The sequence below is a fragment of the Myotis lucifugus genome, unplaced genomic scaffold (assembly GCF_000147115.1).
Source record: "Myotis lucifugus unplaced genomic scaffold, Myoluc2.0 scaffold_48, whole genome shotgun sequence".
NCBI lineage: Eukaryota > Metazoa > Chordata > Mammalia > Chiroptera > Vespertilionidae > Myotis > Myotis lucifugus.
In genome coordinates this window covers 777,448-804,479 of record NW_005871096.1, presented here as the reverse complement: position 1 = coordinate 804,479, position 27,032 = coordinate 777,448, and the positions used below count along the sequence as shown (strand labels likewise).

The window sequence follows — 27,032 nt, the reverse complement described above, 5'->3', positions numbered from 1 at the left end:
TTATCTAGTAACCATCAAATCTAGACAAACAATACTGTGAAATATTTTAATGTTATATGGGACATGCATTTATAATCATGAAAGAGAGAGGAAATGAAGTCTGGGATATTGAATCCACTATGGCAAAACCAAAGAAATAAAAAGAATATGAAAAAGTGGAGTAGACTTCTTCAAAAGTCTTTACACATACTAATCAACATAACAAACCTATGAGATCGATGTTCTCTTATCCCAATGTGTGTGTACACTTATGTACAGAAAAGTAAGAGATTATGCCCAATGACCCACTTAGAATCCAAGCAATCAGGCTCCTGAGCCCTCAGGGTAAACCAAAGCCTTATACACAGACCACAGTAAATTTAAAATAAAAGTGTGTTCTCATTAACTACATATTTGTATTCACCACAATACTCTGTGCTAAAGACATAGTTACAGTGTTCCAAATAAATATAGTCATTCAACTTTATTATATATATATATATACTATTCTATTACAAAAACTGTATTTATGAAATTTTATTATAAAACTGATTTGAAACCTAAATCCTATACAATAAAGAGGTGATATGCAAATTGACCATCACTCCAACACACAAGATGGCCACCCCCATGTGGTCAAAGATGGCTACCACAAGATGACCAGCAGGGGAGGGCAGTTGTGGGCGATCAGGCCAGCAGGGGAGGGCAGTTAGGAGGGACCAGGCCAAAAAGGGAGGGCAGTTGGGGGCAATCATGCCTGCAAGGGAGGACAGGTGGGGGGACCAGGCCGGCAGAGGAGGGCAGTTAGGGGGGACCAGACCTGCAGGGGAGGGCAGTTAGGGGCAATCGGGCCAGCAGGGGAGCAGTTAGGCATTGATCAGGCTGACAGGGGAGTGGTTAGGGGGTGACCAGGTTGGCAAGCAGAAGCAGTTAGGGGCAATCAGGCAGGCAGGCAGGCAGGCGGGTAGTTGGGAGCCAGCAGTCCTGAAATGTGAGAGGGATGTCCGACTGCTCGTTTAAATAGGCAGTCGGACACCCCTCGAGGGGTCCCAGATTGTAGAGGGTGCAGACTAGGCTTAGGGACCCGCCACCGGTGCACCAATTTCGTGCACCGGGCCTCTAGTATATTTATAAAGTTAATTCTCAGCTGCCACCTGCTCCAAAGACCTGCACAGGGTCAGCTTCATGGATATGCAACTTGTGCAACTGCACAGGACCCTGTGCTCAGAAAAGCCCCATGCTCAGTTTAATGTTCTATAATTACTATTTTTAAATTTATTTTTAATATGCTTGTTTAAATTGAATTTTTAGAGAGAGAGGTAGGGAGAGAGAGACAGAGATTGGCTGCCTCTGGCATGTCCCCTATTGGGATTGAGCCTGCAACCTGGGCATGTGCCCTGACCGGAAATCGAACCGGCAACCTTTTGTTGCACAGGAGGATACCCAACCTACTGAGCAACACCACCTGGCTATTTTTAAATTTCTTAATCATTTTCTGACTAAAGGCCCTGTATTTTCATCTTGGACTGGGCCTGTGCTGGACCTAAATTATATATGTGGAAGGAAAGAAAGGAGGGAGGGAGGGAGGGAGGGAAGGAAGGAAAAAGGAAATGAGACCCAAGTTTGTTTCCCCTTCCCCTTATTTGCACAAAATCAATAATACTATCACATTTATTCAATAAACAATAGAATAAAATTTTAGTAATTATAGATATTGATTTAAAATACCCCAGAGCAGAGAAATGAAAATGTTAGGTAGTCTTTTCCCAAATAGAAGCAAATGCAATTGTCTTCCTTAGTCTGGAAGAGTAAACTTGAAAAAGAGAGATGGCAAAAATGTGTGAATATGTTTATGCTTAAGGATATGAAAAATATCCACTACATGCCAAATGGAAAGCAAAGAGTGAGGGAGAGTATTATCAGTACCTAATGGCTACAGAGAAGTGCCAGCTAATAGTAAGAGTGAAAAATAAGATTTTACCATGAAAGCTCTAAGAAGAGCAAAACCTAAAGAGGAAGAAGATAAATATGCAAAGTTACCTTAAAGAAATGATTTCATGGTTTACTGACTTCATAAATATAGCTAAAGAATGTATGCATTGGACGGAATATTCTTCAGCTATGAAAGTTCAGAAAAAAAAATCATCTAAGCACACACTGACCACAACTACGCAATAGGTACCCGAGATTGGAAAAAAGATTCTTGGTGATAAGACTTTGAGGATTTCCATAGAGATGGATGCCTAGAGCTGTAAATAATCAATAGGCATTAGTGGGATATTCTAGTGTGATGACTATACATATTTGATACATCTAACACGACTTCCCAGGGTTCTGCATTGGAAGTGCAATCTTGGATGATGATTGAGCTTTCCATAAGAGAAAGAAAGGGGAGCAAAGGGGAGGCTGGGGAAGTGGGGTGAGATTATATGAAGAGGGTAGAGGTAATTTTTGGATTCTGTCAAAGTCCACAGTATCTTCTGGTTTTATTCTGTTTACCCATGTGCATGTAGGACAGGGTTGAGTTGCATTATTAATGCCTGTTACAATCCTCTGGTCCATGTGATAGATGTATGTCACACATAAACAAATACCACTGATACTCTGGAGCCACCCCAGTCTCTGCATGTTAGGTACCATGAGTGACCCTCTCAAATCCTGATCACTTTAGTGGACACAACAAGCACTGTCCTGCCTCCGTGCTTTCACGTTGGCATTTACTTCTCTTTCATTTTCATTAACTGCTACTCTGCCTTTGGGTCTCAATTTAAATGTTCGCTCAGAGCAGGGCTTTGCTACTTTTCCTGTATAATGGAAGTTCTCTTCTCTCATTTTTCTCTCTCTGACACTTTGTTGTTTTCACAGGGTGTTTTAGAACTTGCCCTTATTTTTATGCCTTAATATTTTTTGTTTTGTTTGTGTTTTGTCTGTCTTCCCAACTAGAATTTAAATTTGCTAGAGACAGAGACTGAGGCTTTTCTGTTCTGTTATGTCACCAGTGCTAGCACACCTGCTACATATCAGGTGCTTTATATGTGAATAAACAAGTTGTTTCTAATTATAGTTCATAGAGAACATATAACTCTCCCCAAAATATTTCATCAACATACAAAATGGCCCTGAAGCCCTGACTGGTTTGGCTCAGTGGATAGAGCGTCGGCCTGCAGACTGAAGCGTCCCAGGTTCGATTCCAGTCAAGGGCATGTACCTTGGTTGCGGGTGCATCCCCAGTGGGGAGTGTGCAGGAGGCAGCTGATCGATGTTTCTCTCTCATCAATGTTTCTAAGTCTCTATCCCTCTCCCTTCCTCTCTGTAAAAAATCAATAAAAATTATATTTTTAAAAAATGGCCCTGAAGAGCCGTCACTGCTCGTAAGAAAGGGCACTGTCATTTGTAAAGGCAGAGACCAACTGCCCCTTGACAGAGGGAGGTGGAGAGCCTGGGAAATAGGTTCCCAATGAAGAAACAAAGTCACGGAAAAGGGGGAACTGTCGGTGGGAACTAAAATTTAACTGCTGAACAGTAAGATGATTTTAACGGAAACATCCACCATGCGTTACCTCAAAAATAATTGCTTATCAGCTAAATGTTTGGCTTTAGAAATATCAAGAGCATTATAGGCAAAAATAAGAAGATCATCTAAAGAGTTTTTCACAGGCCAAATGCCATGAGTTTAACAACAGGTACTTAGGGATAAATAAGGAATGCATGTGGTAAACATAGAAGAATGTGTGACCCATAGAGCAATCATCCAATTCAGGGTGACAGCGAGTTTGGGAGAGAAGAAGAGGAACAATCTGCTGAGAGGTACCAAGGAGATTCTAATATATGTCTAATATTTTCCTTCTAAAATTGACATTAATTAATTTTGTCAACATTTTAAGATTAGATAAAGCTGATCACAGAATCAATCATATTATTCTCTGTGCTTTTCTGAATGTTTGAAATACTTCAAAAAAAGTAAATGGCCCTAAAGCATATCCAAAGTAAACCCATAAATAATTTCAAGAAAGGTTTAAATTAAGTCTTGGAGATTACTCTTTACTAGGTAATAACATCAAACTTACTTTAAAAAATCTTTTGCAAAAGTCTTTTAAAATAGTTAAGTTTGGCTTATGAACATGGTTAACGTGTGCAGAAGTGTGGGATATTTGGCTGTAAAGACAGACAGAGGTTGTACTGAAAAAGACCTGCAATGAGAATGCTGCCCCTCTCTCTCTCTCTGTTCTCTCTCTCTCTCTGTGTTCTCTCTCTCTCTCTCTCTCTCTCTCTCTCTCTCTCTCTCTCTCTCTCTCTCTCTCTTTCAGCATAGCATCCACCAAAGAACTTAGATATAGAGAATGTTATGTCCAGGGCTGTTGTACTAGAAATGTTATGTCACATTTATAACAGTGGGCAAACAAACAGGGGAGATTAAAGAAAATATATCCAATTTGAATGTTGCAATAATTAAAACAAAAGAAAAAAATAACATTGAGACAGGAAAGCATAGAAATCAAAGGAATAGATTTTTTTTCCTAAAGTGGTATTTTTAGAATATGCTGAAATAGGCCCTATTGTTTCACTATTAAGAGTATATTTACAGCCTAGAAATGAGCAATTGCAGAAAACAAATGAAAGAAGACTGGAAAGTAAATGGATGGTGAATACATGGAAAAAAAACAAGCAGAAAACATTTTCTGTAAATGCTTGTCAAAAAATATTTGGATGAAGTCATAAATAGATGAACTATACTGGGTAATGTAATACACTAGCAATCAAACCTTTAAGTGAAAATTTCTAACATTTAGCAGGAATTAAATCATGTCTTTCTGTGCAACATTTTGTGAATGATTGACATATATTTGAAATTGGGCACTAATGCTTGTTTCCAGTGGTTCTTCATGAGCGGACAAAGATGTCAACACAATTGAACATAGCAGTGGGCTTTCTGTTATCTCTTCTGTGAGGCCCACCTTACCATCCTACTGAGATTCGCAGCCATTCCATGTCTCCCTCTAACTCTAATATGTTCATTTACTTATTATGTTTACTATTTGCTGTCTATAGCTACCAATATAATAGACACAAGCCACATATTGCTATTTAAATTTTAATTAATTGAAATCAAATAAAATTAAAGATTTAGTTTCTCAGTCACACTAACCACATTTTCTCCACATATGACTTTGGCTACCATATTGGATAGCACAGTTGAACATTTTCATGGTCACAGAAATTTCTATAAGGTAATCCTAGTCTATATCCTCCCACTAGCAGTTAAGCTCCATGAACACAGGGATTTTTATTTGCTCAAAAAAATAAAAGTCCAACACTGAACAACCCCAGACATAATGTATATTTTTAATAAATTTTTGTTGAATAGGTGAATCGTCATTCTTTCTCACAGAGTCACTTAAAGTAGACATGGCTCTGTTATAATGCAGCTTTCCATAGCCTAATAAAGAGATATATCATGCAAACAGCAAATAAGTATACAATTGCAGGAGTTATATATGCTATGAAAGAATATAACAAGAAAATATTAATTCTCCTGGAAACACCTTTTTTTCACTTAGTCTCTGAAACACTACAATTTCTTGATTTTATTTGAATCCCACTTCTCTGAATCCTTTATTGCTATGCCTCCAACCTATTAATATTGGAATGTACCAACATTCATTTGGGGGGGGGGTTCTCTATATTTAGTACTCGATGGTTCCTTTCATGTAGTCATGGACTCTTGAATTTTTATTTACAGTCAAGAGCTTTCTTCTAAAATCTAGACTCCTATATCCAAATATCTAGTTGACATCTCCACTTGACTATCTAGTAATTTTCTCAAACTCATCATGATCCAAACAAAATTTATTTTTCTTTTCAAAATCAACTGTACTTGCAGACTTCCCTATAATTTTTGTTGTTATTCCAACCCTCGGCCACAAATCTTGGTTTCACCCACAACATTTTTCTTTTAAACAGTAAGTCTGGTTGAGTCTCAAAAATATCTATAATCCTATCACTTCTCATCTCCTTTTAAAACTGTTACTACTACTCTTAAAGTTAACCTTATCTCTCTATAAAAATACTACTTCCCCTGATTCACCCTTATAGACTCTTATTTTATTTTGTTATAAAAGCTGTCATGAGGTATAATTCACATTATATAAAATACATAATTTATAAGTGTCAATTCAGTGTTTTTGGTATAGAATGGTGCAACATCACTACCCTCTAACTTCAGGAAAAAAAATTATAATCAGAAAGAAACCTTGAATCCATTAGCAGTTATTCCCTGTCCTCCCTCCCTCCAGGCTCTAGCAACTACTAACTCAGTTCTATTCCTATGTATTTGCCTATTCTAGGTATTTCATATAAATTGAATCCCTTCTTTGCCTACTTTATAGAGGGTTTTTTTTTAAGTCATAAATGGGTGTTGGATTTTGTCAAATACTTTTTTTGCATGCATGCAGAAAATCATAAAGCATTTGCCCTTTATTCTATTAATGTGACACTTTACATCAATTTATTTTCATGTGTTAAAGCAACTTTGCATACTAAGATAAACCTCACTTGGTTTTGGTGTGTAATTTTTTTATGTTGCTGGATTTGATTTGTTAGCATTTTGTTGAGCATTTGTGTGTCTGTATCCGTAAGGGATATTGGTCTACAGTTTTCTTGCACTATCTTTGTCTTGTTTAGTATCAGAGTGATACTGGACTAATAGAATGAGCTGAGGCATGTTCTCTCTTCTTCTATTTTTAGGATATTTTGTGAAGGATTGGTGTTAATTTTCTTTTAAATGTTAGACAAAATTCATCAGTGAAGCCATATGGAACTGGAATTTGCTTTGTAGGAAGTTGTTTTGTTACTAATTCAGTCTCTTTCCTTATATGTCTATTTAGGTTTGCTATTTCTTTTTGAGTTAGTTTTAGTATTTTTCATTATCCTAGGAATTTGTCCATTTCATCTAAGTAATTTAATGATTGTCATATAGCCAGTGTAGCTCAGTGGTTGAGCATTGACCCATGAACCAGGAGGTCACTGTTCAATTCCCAGTCAGGGCACATGCCCAGGTTGTGGGCTAGATCCCCAGTAGGGGGCATGCAAGAGGCAGCTGATCAATGATTCTCTTTCATCATTGGTGGTTCTATCTCTTTCTTCCTCTCCCTTCCTCTCTCTGAAATCAATAAAAACATAAAAACAATAATTGTCATACAAATATAATACAAATGAGGTCCCTTACAGAATTTCTGTAATATTTCCCTTAGAGATTCTCTGCCTGAGGGTTTTCCCTGGCTGTGCAGGGTGGACCAGAAGTGCAGAGAAGTTTATGCTCATAGAAAAAAAAAATCATCAACCAATACCTATGGTAGTTAAAGGTATTTTAACTCAGGTTTCTCTCCCCCTCAGTGGAGACAACTCTAAGGAACCATTTCTGAGAGATCTTCAGTGGGATTAAGCCTCAATTGTCCTCGGTAGTAACCTGCTCATTAGCATACACTGCTCTGCCTCCCATCCCTTCCCTGTGTCACTTTCCCACCCCCTTTGCTAGTGCCTCCTGGTAATCCCAAATAATCCATATCATAGAGTCTCCTTCTGAGGAAAACCAAACACCAACTATAAGCATCATTCACTTACTCTAAGAAGGAAAAATTATCATAGTTAAATACATGTATTCACTAGAGCTAACCACACAGCAATAAACTATGCTATCCTCACCCCTGTAATTTAAATATTAATAAGAATATTAATAAGAATATTAATATAAATTTACCATACTAAGAGTAATGAAATCCCTTCAAGGAGATCAGGATACTAATAATTTTGCTCATCGTATATCATAAATACAATGCCATACACATATTTTTCTTAAAAGGTAGTCATTGCTATGCTTTGCTTTACTCTCTCAGCAATAACAGTAGACATTTTGCTTCCTGGGTTAATTCCCATACACCTACATGCGCCACTGGTCACCAGTCAATTTCATACAAGTCAATCGATACTTATTAAGTGACTTTTGTGTATATGGCACTTTGCGTTCCCTATTAAGAGTTGAGAACTTTGAATTTGATAACATGTTTGCCACTATTCTACCACAAAGAAATTGCTGCACCTCACCCAGTATCTTCCTTCCCGTAAACCCTTCAATACATATTTGATAAAAAGGAAAGACTTGAACAACACTCCATTTGTTCTGCATTTGGATGGTCAATAAATTGTCCATTATACAGGAAGAGTTCAGAAAAATAATAAAACCATTATGCACTATGTTTTGTTACAATCATTTATCATTATAGTTTTAAATTTTGGTCTTTGATTTTTTTTAATTTTTGCATTTTTTATATATTCTGTTTGTTCTTATAGTTTTCCTTGTTTACTATATTTTCTTTCCTACTAATGTAAATGCATTGATTTCATAGTATATCCCATTTGAGAATCCTGAACAAGAATTAAGATGCCTGCATGCTTTGAACAGGATACAAAAAAACTCTTAAAGGAGAAACTAAACACTCCCATCATGACAGTAACTGTTATTGGTTACAAATGAATTTGACTTTGAAATCACTTCAAGATCTCTCTATTCCCAACAGGCCTTAAGACTGTTCTGGCCACTAGAACCGTCAGCAATAGAAGATCTGTAGTGCCTTCTCTCTCTCTTTGGAATGTGTTCCTTCAATACCTAAGGATCCAGTTTATTCTGATGAGGAAGCTGAGGATACACCTTCTCCCCAAAGTACTACTAAAGGAAATCAGTGGGGAAAGGGAAGAGAAGACTGAGTGCACATTGAGTCCCATCCATTTAGTGGGACCATTGGCTCAATTAACAAATAGCTACTAAGGGCTTACTAAGTACAATCCCGAGACATTCCCAGACTGACAGACAAGGGAGATAATGCTCCCAAAGGGAAGCTCTATGCGGTACCAGAATCAACTGATGTCCCTCAAGGTAATGTTTCATCAAGCAATTGCTTCATGTTCAGTCTGGGACTCTGACAAGGGAAAGAGTAAAGATGTTCTCAAAGAGGCCACTTCCGCTAATACAAATGATATCCTCTTGTGAGGAGATTCTAGTGGCCCAACCCCATTTCAAGTTGTTAAAGATGGCATCTAGAGCGCATGGGATGTCGGAACACTGAGTCCAAAGTTCAGTTTGGACACAAGCTATTATAGATCTAATATCCCTGGGTTAGTTGGTAACTTGGAGCATACTAGCCACCAACTAGAAATCCTATGCTGTTCTTCAAACTAGCTTAGCAGGTTATAAAAATTTAAAATTAAAAACTATGCTGATATAAATTTACATTTTGTTCCCAAAATGCATATTAATAAGAAAAGATTCTTATACCCAATATATAATAAAAATGAACTTTTATCTTTTAAGATTAAAAGTATGTTATAGATCAATATAAACTGAGGATTCTTAATGCACTAAAATATAATTCATATGTAATTCATATATATTACTGATATCAAGGGATGGAAAAAATCTTACTGTATTCATTTTCTATATTAAAAAATGGTATATAAGTTAAACACATTAACTGACATTTTCTTTTATGACCTTTCACCATCATCACAGAATACTGCTATCGACAATATTTCTGTTGACCTTGCAAAATAATTTTTCTGTTAGTTATTACTATTTTGTAGAAGAAAATTATTTAAATGTAATAAAGTATTAACTTTTAAAATACAACTCGAACAATTTCAAAAGCTCTCATATAGGCCATGGCTTTTAATCATTCAACATTTCTTGTCTTGCCTTCTCTATGTCTAGTCTTGGTGAAAGGCACCAACATCTTGTCACTTGTCAAGATTTTACACTCAATCTGAACCTCTTACTCATTTCTACATTTTAATTTTTCACTGGATTCTGGTTCCTACATTTTTGAATATTCCTTTCTGTTGGAAGCTGCCCATTGTCTTCACTCTCACAGAAGTGTAAACAAGGAGCCCGGAACACTGGTGAACCTTGAGCCCTAACAAGGGCCAGAGCTATGCACCGATTGTTTAGTCGAAACAATGGTAGCTGCCCTAACCAGTTTGGCTCAGTGGATAGAGCGTCAGCCTGTGGACTCAAGGGTCCAGGTTCGATTCCAGTCAAGGGCATGTACCTTGGTTGTGAGCACATACCCAGTAGGGAGTGTGCAAGAGGCAGCTGATCGATGTTTCTCTCTCATCGATGTTTCTAAGTCTCTATCCCTCTCCCTTCCTCTCTGTAAAATATCAATAAAATAGATTTTTTTAAAAAAAGGAAAAAAAGAAACAATGGTAGCTTAAGCAATTTCCTGACCAAATAGTCTCAGAGTAAATCTTTACTAATATTTACTGACCTTTAAGGTAGTCTGTCTGTTACTGGAATTGCCTGCCTAAGGGCAATATGTGTATCCAAAATTGAATAAAAGGTGTCAAGGCCTGGGCACCAGGGGAATTCCCTCCCCTTGCGTTGGACTTTCCACCTGGCCCCCAATATTTCCAAATTATTATTTCTTGTCTCATCTCCATCATTTGCGCTCGGCCCTTCTCCAGATCCCAAACCTTGAACCACGCGGGACATGGCTCGCACACCTTTCCACCCTATCCTCGCTGGCAATAGCCTCTAGAACAGCTTCTTTTAGTCTTCCTGCTTCTAGTTTCACCAACTCCTATCTTCCCTCCTTAATACTGCTAAAGTGTTCCTTCCTTATAAATTGTGTGATGTCTCTTCTCTGGTCAAAATTGTTCTCACTGCTGCCCCTTTGCCTATAGATTAAGTGCATAGTTCATAGCATGGCATATAAGACCCTTCATAATCATCTTTGTGTTTCCTTCCTGGTGCCATTCTATGTTGTGTACGTTACACTCCATGCCATTTTCCTTCACCCTTTCTTTCTTTGTAGTTGCCCTTTCCTGTAGTTTAAGCCTCACTCTTAAAAAAAAATCTCAAATAACACTTCTTCTCTGGGGTATTTAATTAGTCTTCCTGGTGGTTTCAGAAATTTTTATTTCTTCAAATGAAATAATCAACACTATGTAACTTTCAATGCATGAGAAGTTATTAAGTGGTTGTGTGTCCCCCACTGTATTCACCATACAACAGACAGCTCCTAGCAATTTGCTCTATATGAGTAACATAGAATATCATAGATAATCATAGAATGATACAAAGCCACATCCTAAAAATAATTTTATCAATCATTGTCTATGATGTAGTTTATATTTTCTTTAGAAATGTGACTTTTAAGTTGGGAACTCATTTTGAGCTCCTTTTCGTTCAACTCTAAATGGGTATCAGACTCTGAACAAGGGTAAGGTCACACCAATCCTGTCACAATTAAATATGAAAAAAAAATCAAAGTATTTATCTTGACATCTATGACTAATCTGAACTAAATTAGGCAAATTATGATGATGATAAATTAATGAATAACAATCATATATGGAAAAATTTAAAGCAAAATTTTAAATTTTGATGCTAAAAACATAAGATCATCTGATTTTATTTCAAGTAGAGTTTAGTTCTCACATTCAACAATCCAGCATTTTTCATCTACAACATTCCATGATTAAAGGCATGGAGAGCCTTGCTGGCAATATTACAAACTTTGCTATCTCTCCCCGAATCTCCTGGAACAGTCTCAAAAAGAAACTCTTCTCACATGGATCTTATTGATATTCTAATGTGATGATAGTATCACTTTCTTCCTAAAAATAAATTCAGCTGAAAGTAACATAAAAGGAAAAAAGAACTCTCCTAAAGTAATTAACTTTATCACCTATCACCGGATTGTGTTTCCTGAGGGAATGCACATTGGAAAATGTTATGATTACTCTACACCTAACATGCAATTAGGAAATTTTAGAAATGTATGTAGCCACCTTTAAGTACTTAGCCTATCTGCTGAATTCCCATTCTGTGATACTACAAGGAACTTATCACCTATTAAGCTTATATTCTAGATTAAATGTTCATATATGATCCAAACTTATTTTCATGATCATTCTATAAACTCCATAATTATATTCATTGTACTCCTCATCCAAATTAAACAGCTAATAAAACACATAGCCGCATTGAAATATTATTTTTGACTTAAAACCCCGTGCTCGTAACTATGTCAATAATAAAATGCATTCAAAACACAAAGACTGGTTGGTATCTTGAGTAGTGCCAGTATGATCCAACCATATAGATTGATTACATGCCTGTCATGTGCCAACCTCAAGTCATATATTTGGGGAGATATACTAAAATGGAGTAATACTAAAGAAACTTAATTTCAGTTTAATAATCATTGCTAGTTTTGCAAAATATAAGGCTGTTTCAACTTTAGGATAAAACATTTGTTTGTGAATGTGACACACATATATACATACATACATATACACACAATATTTAGTAAATATGTTAGACCATATAAATACATATGTTTTATATGTTATATATGTATATATGTATATGTGTATACACACAGAGATATATAGTATGTATGTGTGTGTGTGTATATATATATATATATCTATATATATATAGATATATATATATAGATATATATAGATATATATTTCTGTGTGGATATATACATACCAATATAAAATTTTGTTGTTGCACTGCCCTGTATTTAAATCAAAAGACATATTATTCTAACAAATCTGGAACTTCAGAAGAGGGATACATGTAGGATGATACTGAAAATGAATAAATAAATTTTCTTTCTTTCTTTTTTCCTCCTTCAAAACAAATCATGTTGAGAGGGTGTTACACTAAGTAATACACTTAGATAAATGACGAAGAACATGTAATATGTCACCATCATTTCTCAGAGAGAAAAAAAAGAAGTAAATATATTATTGCCTGTGCAATGTGCTTAAATGGTAAAAAGAAAATGAAAATGCTAAGGTGTGGTGTGAGGAGGTAAGTGGTGGGTGATGGTAAGGAGAGAGGTGGCACTGAATTCAAAGCTGGGGAGTCAGAGAAAGGCTGACTAAGTCATCCTTCTATCTGTAATATGGCTTCTTTTTATTTTTTTATCTACTCTCAGAACCTTTCCCTTCTATCACTTTAACTCAATTTAATCTAGGCCTCATGTTTGTAAGCTAAAAACAAATTATAGCTATTAACTTTAATGAATAAAAATACTTATGATAGGCCTTTTGAAGAAATTTTAGAAGATCTAGATTATTACTTAGAAGAAAATTCTAAGAAAGTAGATTTCAGCATCAGGCTAGGACCTCAATGTTAATTCAAAAACTGGTGGTAGAAGAAACTACAAGAAATGTTTCATTCTACACAGGAATGAAATAAAAGAATGAAAAAAATTATAATTATGAGATTCAAATGATGGAAGACTTCTCTGGTGGTCTTGCAAATTGTTTTGGAAGCTACACTTAGATCTTGTCAGGAAATGTCCATTTTAAATCAATGCAACTTCTCAAACAGCATTTTTTAACTTGTTCTAAATGTGTCTCTGAACCTAATTATATCTTTATATTTTTCAGAACAATAATTTTTATTTTAGACATTTTTCTACTAAAGAATAAGATAAAAAGAATTATTTTACAACCAAAATTTTAAAGTCAGAACATTTGAAAAGATATGTGTAGGTAATAACATTCAAGGCTTACACATGAAAAACTGACCTTTTAAGGAAAGTGATTATCCACCATATTTGAAATACAAAATTGGATTTGCTAGTATATGGTATACCTTAAATTTCTCAGCTCCGATCTTATCTCTTACAGAACATATTTTAATATAAATATTCAGGTTGTTTTCTTCCTTTTTGATTTGCATTTAAGTTTTACCATCTTTCCTTCTTTGTTTTGATATACTTTTATGAACAGTTGATTACTCTCCCCTGTCCTAAATTCCATTTCCAGCAGTGCTTCCTCTAAATGTATTGTTATATAAACCTGTAAGTTGATACATTTGGGGTTTTATAAGAAAACTAGAGGCCCATTGCACGAAATTCGTGCACTGGTAGGGTCCCTAGTGGCTGCCGACTGCCAGCTGCAGGCTGCCAGCCGGGGCCTCCCTCCCTTTCCCCGGCTGGCCCTGCCCCCTGGTCAAACTCCCAGACAAACTCCCGGTGGAGAGAATAATTGCATACTATGCTTTTATTATATAGGATGATCCCCACTTGTCCACCCTTACTTGTTCCTGACATTGCTGGTAGTCTTTTAAACTGCTGCACAGTTTTAGCTCTTCGGGCATTTTTAAAAGGCAGCTGTGGTACAACCTCCACTAACAGATCAAAGACTTTCACCCATGTTTGTCTTCACTCAGCTCAGAACATGGGACTCTCAGCCTTTTCCTGTAAGGGCATAGAATCACTGATAAATGAGACAATGCACCCCATGCTATAAGCACACATCCAGTTTATAGCCACAGGGACAGTGATAGCTAAGTCAAGGGATTTCATTTGTGCCCTGATACTCTTCATCTGTGCCTCTTCTGTTTGGAACCGACACAACACTTCTGCACTCTATTTACAGCTGTTGGGGCTTGACATTTTGCTTATATTTGTGACTCACAAATTATAATGAAAAAAAAAAGCAAAACAGACATAATGAGTGAGCTTCATAATTGATTTTTCCTTTGGTCCTCCCAGAAATAACACTTGTTTCTCCTCTCAGTGTGAAAGGTTTTACGTATGCCATCTGTAAATGTCCACAAGAATACAAATCCAATACAGAAACGAATCACATAATTTCCAGAAAGTACTGTGGCCGTTCTCCGTAGTTGCCTAAGGATATCTCACCACATAAAAAGAAGAACTGATCCCCATTTGTCCATGAAGGAGAAATTTTAGACAGACTTTTCAGGACTAATTTAGTCAGATAATTTCATCCATTGCCATTTTTATTGACTGCACAGTACTTGTCTCTATGTGGCCTGAGAACAATGAAGCCAGATCACTACTAAGGCTTTTAACAAGGAGACCATTTTCTGCAATCAAGAAGGCTGTAGGCATCCACATTGATTTTAGAGAAAGGCTGTAGCAAAGTGCCTGTATCATTTGATGATGGATAAATAGACGGGCTGGACTTAGATTAAGCAGCAAAGAAATATTTTTTTTCTCTGAAAGGCCATATTATCTTTTAATGCCTTGCTGTTTTCTCTGAGCAGTAGAGTTATTCCTGTACCCTCAAAGATTCAATAATAATTTATTCCAATCCTATCATTTTCTTTCTGCTGTGGAGGATGCAAAGAAGTACAAGTGAGTTCTATTTTGAGAGCACAAAACAGGAAGCTACAAATTGTAAAATAATAATAATAATAACCATTACATTTATTATAATCCTTACTCATTCTTAGGCCAAAACCTTGTAATTATCATTGACTTTCCTCTTTCACACTCTCATCCATTCCAACAGGAAATTTGTTGGCTCTTTCATCAAAAGATACTCTAAATCCTGCCACCTGTAAATATCTCTACCTCTACCACCTTGGTCCAAGCTGTCACCAGCTCTCACATGGATAACTGGTCTCCCAGGTGCCATCTTTACCCTTGGAGGGTCTACTATCATCACAGTACAAAAGCCGAGTATCACAAAACTAGAAGCCTGGTGCATGAAAATCCGTGCACTTGGGGGGGGTCCCTCAGTCCAGCCTGTGCCCTCTCACAGTCCGTGACCCCTCAGGGGATGTCCACCTGCCGGCTTAGGCCCACTCCCCGGGGATCAGGCCTAAGCTGGTGATCAGACATCCTTCTGACAGTCCAGGAGCCCTCGGGGGATATCCAACTGATGACTTAGGCCGGGGGGGGGGGTAGTGGGTTTAAGCCTCCAGTCGGACATCTTTATTGCTGCCGAGGAGGCAGGAGAGGCTCCCGCCACTGCCACTGGGCTTGCAGCCATCAGCCTGGCTTATAGCTGAGTGGAGCTCCCCCTGTGGGAGCACACTGACCACCAGGGGGCAGCTCCTGTGATAAGCGTCTTCCCCCTGGTGGTCAGTGCATGTCAGCATGTCATAGTGACCAGTCATTTCCAGTAGTTCTGTAATTAGGGTCAATTTGCATATTAACCTTTTATTATATAGGGAAAGGAAATGTAATCATGCCATGCCTCTGCTCAGAACTCTAAAACAATTCCCCATTTCAGGCAGAGTAAAAGCTAGACCTCACAGGGTGGCCAATAATACCCTAAGTCAGGGGTGGGCAACCTTTTTGTTAGTGCATGCCAAATCCAGCAAAATCTCTGACTCAAAATTCTTCTGCGTGCCAACCCTAATTTTTTGAGAACATGTTACGCCTACTTGATATCTCTTAAGGTGTATGTATGTGAAGAACCTTGAAGAAATAATAAAATTCATCCGAGCGACAAAAACACAGTATATGATGATGAAAAATACTTTAATCTTTAATGTATACATGTACACTGATAGTCTGACAGAAAACTCTATGATTCCATTTGATATTATCAGTGGGACTTTTGCTGCTGCATCACTGATGACAGAGATATTACATCAGGTTTATATTTTGTGACCTTCAGAGATATGCACGAGCTACTACTTTCATCCGTCAGGCTACTCCTATTACAAGACTTAACAAAATTCATCACTGAGAACAAAGATTCACAAGCGTATGTGGATGAAACCAAAACACTGGTCGGATCTAGGAAGGCAGGGAGAGTTAAGGCAGAGGCATAGAAATTGCTGTTCCCCTCTCTCATCAATCCATGTCTATGGTCTTTAAGATAACTTGTTATGTAAACTATTTATTCTAGATGCACCTACACTGAATTTATCTGAAAAATAAAAAAGTCAATATTAAGAAAAAAAATTGTAAATGGAAGATTATAAGAGAGGGTTTCGCATGCCAGCAAAAGTTACTGGTGTGCCATGTTTGGCACGCGTACCAGGGGTTTCCCACCCCTGCCCTAAGTGATGTGGGCTATTGTGGCCATTAAATAACTTCATCCCTACTAATTTATCCTTGTATGGTCCTGGCCTCCTTGCTCTGGGCACACCCTCACCTTAGAGCCTTTGAATTGGCTGCACCCTTCCCCAACTTAGATGCTCTTTTCTTAGCCATCCATGTAGGTAAGTCCTTCAACCTTCTTTAAATAATCATGGAAATGTCAACATCTCAATATTGATGAATCGATCTTAACTGGAAAATACTCATCATACTCCCAGTTTCCCCACTACTTGTTTCCCTTCTCTACTTTTACTTATTTTCATTTTTCCCACAGTATTTGTCACTCACGGCCATACCATATAATATACTTATTTCCTGTGTTTATTTCTCCTTCAATCACTCAGATGTAAACTTAGGGGCAGATATCTCTTTTGTTCACTGATATATTCCAATGGATTAGAACAACTGCAGACACATACTTGCCATTCAGTAAATACTTATGAAATAAACGAGTAAACTTATGAAAGAATGAATAAAAAATAGCTCTTTTGCTGAATACATAAAACATATGCCAGTGCTTTGCTAAGTATTCTGCATATATAAACTTTTCAAACCCTGTGAGCTAGGTATCACCATTTCTTTTGGCAAATGCAGAAACTGAAATTTTGAAAGGTTTGTTCATTGTCCAAGGTTACATAGCAGGTGAGTGGCAGAGCCAAGATTGAAACTCATGTCTGACCCTAAGACTTGAGATGTTAGCCACCCCAACATGTTGAAAGTAATGACTTCTAGCAAGTTTCACTACACAGCTCTGCATAATCATAAAGTCTACACTGTGTAGGAAAGAATTTACCCTTTGTGGACTGGGAAGCAAAATGCAAGTCTCAAGATATACATCATTTAGAAACATTTTTAAAACAAGAAATTGGCTCATGATTTCTGTAGAAAAAGAAAAAAAAAACAACAACACCACAGGGAACATGGGTGAATTTTAATTTGTTATCCTTTTAATTTATCTCATCCTATTCTGTTCTCAATTATCTCCTGGGAATTACTCCTAAATTTCTCTAATGTTCAACATCTGTTCTTGAATCTTTGATTAATGTAAGACCCAAACCATTTGGTTACTTCAGCACTTTAAATTCAGCTAAGTGATTAAAAAAACAAAAACACACACATCCAAGCTACTGGTTTGGACTTAGTGTAAACCAACCCACCAACTGATCCTCAGCTGTTCTCAGTGGTTCATTTTGGATTCAGCTATGGTCACACGAATGGCATCACCCCGTCCCACCTTGAAGAAGCACCGGAAGCTTTTAACTCCCCTCACTCATGGGGCCAGTATATCCCTGTGTGCCTATTCTCTTATTTCAAATGTAAATGTGTCATCCACTTTGCCCCATCTATGTTAGAACTTAGATTCCAAAATTCTTTAGGACGAAGAGAGGCCTGGATATAATTACACACACGAACTCACTTTATAGATACTTTACAGGCAGCCTTGAACTGAATAGACTCTTGATATGTACGTTGTGATAAAAATATCTCTGTCTACTCTCTTCCAAGACACCCTCCACCCACCCACACCAACACTTCACTTTCTCGTTTGTCCGGTGAGTCATATCAGCACTGGCAATTTATATTAAATGCTTCAATGCCAATTTCTCGCTATTTTTGCCACTATTTTCTTAACCTACATAGTCCTTGTAACTGCAATTGCTCACTTCTTGAGGTCTAAATGTGGAAGAATGTATAAAGCAGTCAATAGACTCCTGGCATTCCAATGCACTAAACAATATTTTTTAGGATTAAACATCTATCATGTTTTAAAAGTACTCCAACAGATTGTCTTTCCAAATGGTGCCTTAAACAGCAGTTGTCCCTTCCTTTGTAAGCACAGTGAAGAGATAATATATCCTTTGGGGTCAGGCTATGCCCAATTTCCCCCTCAGTAGGTCCTTTCACTGAAAATAACTTCTCTTAAATGTATTCTCAAACTTCTTTTTAAAACAAAATTATGATTAAATTAAAGAACACAAGAGAAGAGTTTTTAAATGCACAAAGCATATACTTAAGCAATTCCTGCAGAGTAGCTCATTTTACATGTAGGACTCCTGATTCTCCCATTGCCAAAGATTCCCCCTGGGGCATAAGAACCCTCAAATAATCAGGTCTATGCCAGGCACAGCACTCCCAGAGTACGACTGCAAGAAAATACATTACAGTCTAATACGCTGTGCATTTTATGCCTTGTTTTCATTTATTTATAATTTTCTGCATTACTTTAAAATATGACTAGGCCAATTAGGATGACAGCTCAATAGTAAAACCTTTTAAGGCTCTAAATGCATGCTCCATCAGCTTATTCGACCATTTAGAACTAAAAATGGTTTACAGAAGTTTTGTTTACATTTCTTTCCATTATTTTCATAATGGCACCGATGCACTGCCTATTTCAAGAGTCATGAGCACTCATCTCCATCTCCATTGAACCTGCTGAAATGTGACATCTCTCTCTTCGCATAAGGTGCCAACTTCCTATCCCTGTAAACCGCTATTTGGATCATGGTGCTCAGTGCTCCCACCCACAGCAATCCTCATGAAAGAAGACCACTTCCTCCCAAAGTCACCCTTTACACTCCTGGAATCGATTTTTTTCCAGCCACTGCTCTACTGTGCTCCTCAGAAAACTTTAATAATGCTGGAGTTTTCTGGAAATCAAAATTAGCTTTCTCTGGCCCTGCTTGTAATCTCTTTGCCCAAGACTTCTGATTTTGTCCTCCTGTCCAGTCCCTCATTACAGGTTTGCCAAAGCCAATCTGCTTCTCGATTTCTGACTTTCTTGACATTTCCCATGCAAGAACCTGTTTGCTGCAGCCTCTTCACACCCGTGTCCAGGCAGAAAACGTCTCTGCAATTATCGGGAGACTCACTGAGCAGAAAGCACCACTGTTTTTCAGCTTTGGGAATTTATAGGATCTAACAGCTCCTCTCCCTGAAGTTTATCAAGCAATTACAGGGTCTCTGGCAGCCGTATTAGAATAAGTATGCCTGTGAGGAACCGAGAGTCTGCATATCAAAATCACTTCTGAGATTCACATGAACCCTGGGTCTGCAGAGGTTGTCACAGGACAATGAGGAACAAACGGGTTTCAGACTGAGCATCTTCTATTTTCCTAGGAAGGGAAAAGGAACAAGACATAATTGCTTGTTCCTCCCTGTGGAGGTGTGATATAAAGTTGGAGGAGCCCTGATTCCAAGCCCTCACATTGTCATGCAGATTTCCCTCTCTGGAGGGAACAGCACTGAAACACTTCCAGCCCCATTCTTTACCTATTCATACCTCCCCTGATAAAGAAGTAACTTATGTGACAAAACTGGGAGGAGGAACTGAACATGCTCAGCTCTGCTGCTCTTTGGTGCAGGGTCTGCCTGTCCCCAGCAGAGCTGTGTCTTCTCTTCTTGCTCCCTGTGATCACACAATGGAGCATGGGCCTGGCACCTAGAGACAAACCTGAGAGTGTCTCTTTCTGGCTACACTATTGGGCTTCTACACACATAAAGAGTAACTAAGAGTATGTGTGTCCATCTGCAAGCCCAAATACACCCTGGGGTGGAGAATTCTGGAGCCTGATGATAAGCACACATCGAAGCCACATTCTCTCACCTAGCCTTGTCAGTAATGAAACGGATATTCTGATCTCCACATGTGAACTTTCTATGTCTAGTTTTGAGGAGGGATTTAAGAGAGGAATAAAGGAGTTTTGTTACTGGCTTCATAGATGCTCAGCAGCTAAAAAGAAATAATTATGCATGCTTTTCACCCAAAATGGTGAGTTTGCACTTGATTGGAATGTGTGGAGTTTAAAGATCTCAGTTTGAATCTGAATTCTGTCACTTACTATCTGCATAACATTAGGCAAGTTATTTAACCTCTGAGAGCCTCAAGTTTCCGCAACTGTGCATTGATCTACTACTAATGAGCACATACTATGTGCCAGGCACTGTTCTAGGGTCTGAGAACACACCATGAAGAAACAGACCAAAATGCCTGCCTTCGGGGACCATTCATTCTGTAAAATTGAAATAGTTCTACAACATAAGATCAGCATGAGGAGTAAATGGGTTAGTATATGAGGTGCAGTTAAAATGGTGCCTGGAGCACAGTAAGCTCTCAATAACTGATGATGATAATGATCTTGGCTTCATTTAGAGAAGCAATAGCAACTCTAACTGAGTGATTCCTGCTATTAAAGCAGTTCTTCTTTCTGTGTGATTGTCTCTGAGCTTTAGGATGTCCCATGATGCAAGGATGATTCTCTGGTGAAATATTTTATAGCTTCTGATTTCTCAACTCCACTATCAAACCCTACACTCAGCTCCTTAGGGGATAATGTTATTTAATATGTTATGCTGTTTCAGGAGGAATTAGTCTTTGACTTTGAAAGTACAGAGCTTTCAATATGTATGTATGCTTGGTTTTGCAACATTTAGGTAAAACATGCTCTGCATATAGTACTTTTAATTAGATGAAGATAGGTAATATTTAAAAATGTATTTTCTCATAATCTACTTTGTAACAGTTGAAGACAGCTATGAAGCCAATAAGGATGTTGCTAAACAGATTTGACAATTCTTTCAGAATAATTTATACCCAACCAATATGGCTCAGTGGTTGAGCATCAAACTATGAAATAGGAGGTCACAGTTCGATTCCTGGTCAGAGCACTTGCCAGAGTTGTGGGCTTGATCTCCAGTGGGTGCCACGCAGGAGGCAGCTGATTAATGATTCTTATCATTGATGTTTTTATCTCTCTCTCCTTCTCCCTTCCTCTCTGAAATCAATAAAAAAATAAAAAGAGTATTTTAATCATCACTATAGTTATTGGCTAGTTAAGGATTCCAGGCTCACATGTTTGCTGGTTTGGTACTAGTATAGAAATGGTTACACTAGCACACTCCAGGTCCACACATAGTTAATGTTTACAATGCAACTCATCTAGATTTTATCTCAGACCAAACTCTCTGCACGTTCTTCTATCAGAGTTATTTTATCTACATGCAACACCAGCTATGAGGATCCGATGTACTAGCTTGGTCACTTGTTAGAATCTGTCCGTTTGAATTCCTGTCTAACCATCTGTGATGGATCCATTTATCTCAGGCACATTGATGTTCTTTCTTTTTCTTTTTTTATTGAATTTATTGGGGTGACACTGGTTAACAAAATTCTACAGGTTTCAGGTACACAGTTCCACAACACATCATCTGTACACTGCATGGTTTGTTCACCACCCCAAGTCAGGACCCCTTCTATACATAAGAAATTATTAATCGTTTTCACAGGTAATGGGTAACTATCAAACACAGCTCATTTCTCCATCTATTCATTCAATCACCAAAACACATCTGCACTTTAATCAAACACTGGGATCTGCAATTTTATCTTCATTTTGAAATGGGAAATCAAAACTGGGTGACCTTAAACATCATAATGTGCATGCGGTCTTAAAAATAATTAGTAGATCATTAACCAAAACATTTCCCTCCTGACCCAAAGTCTATCAAACTACAGACATGATCTGCAGACATTTACTAAAAACTGTCCATTTATGTTGTCAAATCTAATAAATATCACTCACTGGATTTTAAGGAGCTATTCTGAAGCAAAACCCTATGGGCCTAGCATTCTCGGACACTGCACAGCCCACCTTCAGTTGCAGGTACTCATGATATTCATTATAGTTAACTCTGTGTGACCCAGGAAAAGGGCACTGTCAATCTTTCTAAACCAGTCAAATATAAGATGATTGACAAGTGTCATATCTTTCTTTTCTCGGTAATGTGTTGCTAAAATAACCTATCTACAAATGCCTGCTTCTATTTTCTTAATAAAGCAACTAATATTTGAACAACTTTTGGTGAGCTCTCCATTTTTCAGATCTCTATTTTTTCAAAATAATTATTTTCAACCTGGAAGTACTCATATAGTGACGTTTATTTTTCCATTACAATGAAATAATAAACGAGAGCATAAGAGAACTATAAGAGAAGGGGAAGCTCCACTCACATCCCTGAAAAGAGGGGGAGGTGGAGAGAAAAAAAACACACAACTAAAACGGTCCTACTAGTTATGGGAGCAATGGAACGAGGTAAAATGCATTCTGGCTCTTTGGGAATGTGATTTGTTCAGGAAATCTAAAAAGAATAAAGACAAAATTCCCCAAAGCTTGAAAAACAAACTTTGTTTCTAAAAAAAATTGCATGGTAGAAATTAACTAACATTCCATATAACAAGGAAAGAACAATTTGATAATTGAACTCACTCTAAAAATATCTAGGTGAAGTCATGATAACAGAACCATAAAAACCTACTGAGTAAAAGGTTTGGGATTATCTCTAAACTTTTAATCACTGGTTGTAAGCATATACTATATGGTTGCTGGTCATTATTAATGAGAGAAGTTAAAGTCTTAGCAGACTTATATTCAGTAAAGCAATGGTTGGCAAAAGGACAAATGATGATCAAGTTAAACTGGTTTATTCAATTATTAAACATTTATTCAGTGATACTCACTGCAGGATGTTGTGCTAAGTGTTGTGGGGAAAAGACAATCAAGAAGATAATTCCTAGAGTCAAGAAATTCTTAACCTACTCAGAAAGCTAAGGCATTTACAAAAGTAACAATAATACAAGTCTTTTCTATTTAGGTAAATGTCAGCAGTTTCCACCCATTTACCAAAGTCAAAAACCTCAAAGCCATCCTTGATTTTTCTTCTTCTCTCATCTCATCTAACCTAACAAGATAGATGAGAAGGGATGGACAGTGAGTGAATGTGGGAATGAAAGAATAAATTATTTCCATAGTCCCACAAGGACATAAGTGCCAGAAGAAGTGTTAAGAATTAGTGGAAACAGCTAATAGGTGGGCATCAATGGATAGAACTAGGAGATATTTACAACTGCAGAAGTAGAATAGGCAGGAGGTATTAAAGCCGAGAAAATACTTTGAAAACATGCACACAGGAAGTCATCTGAATCCTGGGGAATAGAAGAATGAGACCACTATCAAGAATGAAAATGGGAGCAAGAAATACATGAATTGAAGAAGAAAGAGGTCATTAGAGAGAAAAAAATTCAGAAACACTCGATTACTAACTAAAAAATATGACAAGATAATGGCCTATTTGAGACTATGTAATAACTTATAACTAATTTAGTAAGAAAAGGCTTAAAGAAAAAAATAAACTTTATCATCTAGCATTTCTAATGTGTAATAATTTAGACTTTCAGCTACAAAGTTAATATTCTGAGACTTATTTTTAAAGTATTTAATAAAGATACAAGAACATTAACAATCTTGTAATGGTTTTAGAAGCCATTTATTCAATGTAGGCAAAGGTGATAAAAATAAAATTAAACATTATGAATGCATCAGTAATGCACTTTAAAAGTCAGTCATAGTTGAATATATAATTTAATTCAGATTAATGACAATTTGGAGCCATAACTGATAAGTAAAAAATTGTTGAATACATTTAAACTCTTCCATAAAAACTTTAAAGGAAAATAAATTCACATATAATGCACATAAACTATTACCCCTAGCTGGTAATCTTGTCATATAAAAATAAATTGAAATTTCTTTATATCTTGCTAAGAACTCATAAATAAGATATCTTGTCGCTCACGTGTCACTTCCTGTCATATCTTATCCTACAAATGGCATATTATCACCTCAACATAATGTCCATTCCTATACAATTAAGGGGTTTGTAAGATCCCATAACTTGGAATCAAAGAAACCTAAGTTTGCATCTGAGTTTTACACTAATAATTCTGTGATGCTGTGCAAATTACTCAAATTGCATGTGCTGCCATTTGTTCACAGATGGGCTTCATAATGTCCATTCGTTACAGTGCTTTTATAAGAAATAAATGAAATGGTCTCTGTAAAGTATACTGTGCCTGGCACAGGTTAAACCCTAGAAAACAGGTATATGTTTTACCAGAAAAAGGAATTGTGTTAGTTTTGCATAACAAATTATTATAAACTTAGCAGCTAAAAACAATACCCACTTCTTAACGCGTAGTTCTGTTGGTCAGAAGCCCAGCGTGCCCTGCCCTGGCTGGGTTCTCTGCTCAGAATCTGAGGCTGAAATCAAGGAGTCACTGGGCTGTGTTCATTTCTGGAGGTTCTGGGGAAGAATCAGCTCATTCAGGTTGTTGGCCGAATTCAGTGGCTTGCAGAGTTCCTTGCAAAACTCAGGTCCCCCTTTTCCTTGCTGCCTCTCAAGGCTCATGTCTGATGTCCACAGTCCCTCCCACGTGGCCCCCTCCAGCCATGCAGGCTCTCCTTCATGTCAAAATCCTTTTCTGTGTCAAATCTCCAGGACTTCATTTCTGACCTCAACAACCAGAGTTAAAGATCACATATGATTAAGTCAGCCCCGCCTGGATGACCTCTCTTTCTTAAAGGCACAGTGTCATGTAACAAAATCTTACCATGGCACTGATAAATTCACAGGACCTGTGGATCATGGCAGGAATTGTCAGAGGCATCTCAGTATTCTACCTACCATGGTAGTTGTTCTAACTGTTTTAATAGTCTATTGTACAACATTTTCAATCACTTTATAAAGCTCCCTTTACTAAGGTTTGAAGAAATAATTAATTATGATGAGAAACCTAATAAAGCCCCTCATGTTATTAGACCATTAATGTTTAACTGTATTTATACACAGGAGATACAACATATCTAGGGAAGTTTGAATTTCTGAAGAAAAGCCAGAAGCTAAACCAGTGATTCCCAAAGTGGGCGCTACCCCCCCCCCCCCCGGTGGGCGCTGCAGTGATCCAGGGGGGCGGTGATGGCCACAGGTGTTATGATGAGAAACCTAATGCTATTAAAATTTTTTAAAAAAATCAATTTCCAGGGGCTGAGTAATATTTTTTCTGGAAAGGGGGCGGTAGGCTAAATAAGTTTGGGAACCACTGAGCTAAACTATCATTTACTTGCCTGTTTATGTTTTCTCAGAAACACCTTATTCTCTTGTTTTGTTCTGCACTTCCATAGATATAATCTAGTAAGCCAGCAATTCTCTTTCATTTAATTCATTGTGTGACAAGAAATACCAAGCAATTCACAGATCTTGATGAACTTCTGGAGTTTGATTCTCCCACTTAGAAGGGCTTCCCCAAAATCAGAAGTATAATCTCAAGTAGCCCTAGGGTAAGCAGTTAAAGATCATCCAATTCCACGGATTCTCTTGGAAAATAAATAACTAGTTATGCCCTATTTTTAAAGAATCTTTCATTTTAACTCATTATTTCCTAAATTATAATAAAATTCCATATTGGGCCATACTAGCAAGTATCAAAGGGCAAGTGGGAAGTTCACCATTAAAAAAAAAAAAGAAAAGAAAGAAAGAAAGTTCACCATTAATGAACACCTACCACATGCCAGGAGCTTTGATGGAAACATTATACATATAATTTAATTTAACCTTGTTAGCATTCATATGAATGTTAGTTCTTTTTAGACCTGTTTTACTTATGAAGAAAGAGGATCAGAGAAGGTAACTAATGTGTACAAAAAAACACGTAATCAGAACATGCTAGACCCAGAATACAAACCTAGGTTTGTTGGACTACAAAACCTTATCTCTTTCCAAATACACAGTACTGCCTCATATGATTAACATGGGTCAAAAGGAGACAAAGGAAAATAAAAAGGTTTTCACCCAATGCATTTTGGAGAAGGGTTCTTGATTTAATATTCCTTCATTGCTTTGGCTTTTATAGACATCTCTCTTTCATGTGTCATATTCTTTCAATGTGACTTATAATAAGCCGATCAAAGCTACAATTTATATGACTGAATGCATCAGCATTATTAATTCTACAAATAATTTAAGTATCAATTTATTATTTACCAAGCAATATTGGAATTATCTACCTAAACCACATGGTCTTCTTGTATCCTTCTCATTAGCTGTTTTTGAGCATAATAAGATCAAAAACTCTGATTTATATCAAGTAAGGGTATATCCAGCAGTGTGAGAGTCAAAGATTCTGGCTTTAATCAATGTCCTTTCTGTCCCTTCAAATCTAAACCCAGATCCAAAGCTAGGATATTTGTCATAGTCACGGCTGATCAAGAAATGTGACAATAAGAACCCCTAAGCAAATGAAAGAGTGGGGTTACAACCCATTCTTTACCTTCCAGA

The 27,032-nt window shown here is 37.2% G+C and overlaps 1 protein-coding gene across 2 annotated transcripts in view; it reads right to left on the bottom strand.

The window, feature by feature from the left end:
* GABRA2 (gamma-aminobutyric acid type A receptor alpha2 subunit) overlaps window positions 1-27,032 on the bottom strand; it is a 103,711-nt gene that overhangs the window by 56,689 nt on the left and 19,990 nt on the right. The gene's annotated exons all lie outside the window — the stretch shown is intronic.